Genomic DNA, 2,121 nt, shown 5'->3' with positions numbered 1-2,121 from the left:
GTGACGGTAGTAGTGCATTCATTTCAAAGATAAATTTTATAATTACAGTTGCGACCTTAAAATGTACTTTGGTGACTGCAGCACGGAAAGCGAACCGAATGAAAATTTATGTGAAATGAGCTGCTTATCTTAAGGTTTGCGATAAATATTTTGGAAGCTGTATGTGAGGCGAAGGGAGTCCTCCAGCAAATTCTGTCCTAGACACTAGCTTTATTTGTATAATGTGTTCCGAAAAGGCCCATAGTTTATCTTCGTCTCGTTTTGGCAAGTTAATGACATCTGAAGGTATACTGTATGATGTGGCAGAGCCGCCAACTATGCACAGATAGATTGATTTTATTACTAAATTTTTATTGTCTGCGTTTGTGACCCGCGTGTCAGTCACCCCAGTGGTCTAGTCACAAGCCACACCATCCCGGCGCCATCAGAACCTAAGTGTATTACGAGCTGAATTGTGTGTGAGGCGCGTTTCGTTTGCAGAGAAACGACAGTAAAGGCGAGGCTTGTATTTTATCCTCTCGTGTTAACTTTGCGTGAGAGAGTAATTTCTTTTTTTTTGTGGTGAATAGTCATGGTGAATAAAGTGGTACAGTGACGAATGGCTTCGTAGATTGCAACTGCATCTTGTAAGCAGTGGTTTTGGCGTACAAACACAGTTTTAGGAAGAGGCTATGGGGACCAGAAAATTGTGTTTTCGAAATTTCTATTCGCTTTCTAGAGAAACCACTTCCCGTCTAGACCGTTCAGAGGTGGGCTTCTATAGCGCTACAAAATACAACGTTCTTGTAAAACGGTAGACAGTTTTTTATCATGAAAGTGGCTTTCCCTCTTCGCCCTTAATCAATGATGCTAGTGGCGCACGACATACGTTACGACAGGTAACGGCCTGGCATAAATGGCGAAGGATAACATGGTAAGTGCCGCTCGGAAGGATTTGTTAAATTGTACTGGCCGCACTGCCAGCTGTAAATTATGTTGCACATGAAAATCGTACCGAAATGGTTGATAGGAAGACAGTATAGTTGATGATTATTCACGAACTCCAGAAATTGAGGACTGATATTCTGATTACGTAGCCAGTAGTTACCTAATTAAAGAAAAAGAAAACAAACAGCGCAAGCATTTCTTGTCAGTGCTTCCTTCACATCATTCTCTTTGAAACTGGGCAGCACCAATTGCCACCAAGCTCCTTAACTCCATAGTTCAGCTGTGTCGTGCCGTTTAATCGTTAATCTGCAGAATATAAGTTTAGTACAAGCGTTAAAATGGGAAAGTGGTATAGATAGTGACAATTGTGCTCAAATATTGCTGCTACAGTTGCTTATAAAACAATAAAACACATACCTTATAACGCATGAAACTGCGAGGGGTTTGCTTTCGCCCGCAATGTCTGCAAGCAGGTCTGCTAACGTGGTGCCAAGGGCAGTAGAATGCGAGTTTCAATAAGAATGATGGACGTTCTCGGAATTGCACGTGGACAGTGCAATTATTTGCAAAGTGGTCACGTTTTTTTATACTACCCATGCTATCGTCTTGCAATCATTGTTTTGCTATGTCTTGTACGTTTTGACAGCGGACGCGCGCACGAGCGTGCGTGTGACAAGACGGAACCAAACATTAATAAAACTAAGCAGTAGAGCCGCCACTGGCCAGGTATTTTGCCTTTCGCTAACGAACAAATGCATGTGGTTACATCACTGTCATCATGTTTTGTTATTTCTCAAACATAGTCATCCTCATGTAACTGAGGCAGCAGCAATATGAATTTGCTGATAGGGGCATATATATCCTATAGTTTATGGCCTCAAGATAGTTCTTCATTATGTTTTAAAAAGATATCTAGGTATAAGAGCCGGCTCATTAACAATCACGTCTTCACCATACTCCATCTCTACTAAATGCTTAGACAGCGCGTGTCGGTGCTAAACTCATATGTATGTAAGCTGTTTTTACTATGTAAGCTGTTCTTCCAAAAAAACACTTAGCGTGTACAAAAACTAGTGTCCCTCTGCATTCCTCTGCTTCTGAAGCCCGTAATTGCCACTTCGATATCATACATATGAAAATATTTTGACGGGTGGTGATCCGGCGGTCTGTACATAGACGATGACGATGACGATG

This window comes from Dermacentor albipictus, chromosome 2 (genome assembly GCF_038994185.2).
Source record: "Dermacentor albipictus isolate Rhodes 1998 colony chromosome 2, USDA_Dalb.pri_finalv2, whole genome shotgun sequence".
Taxonomy (NCBI): Eukaryota; Metazoa; Arthropoda; class Arachnida; order Ixodida; family Ixodidae; genus Dermacentor; species Dermacentor albipictus.
Note: the sequence above shows the minus strand (reverse complement) of the source record.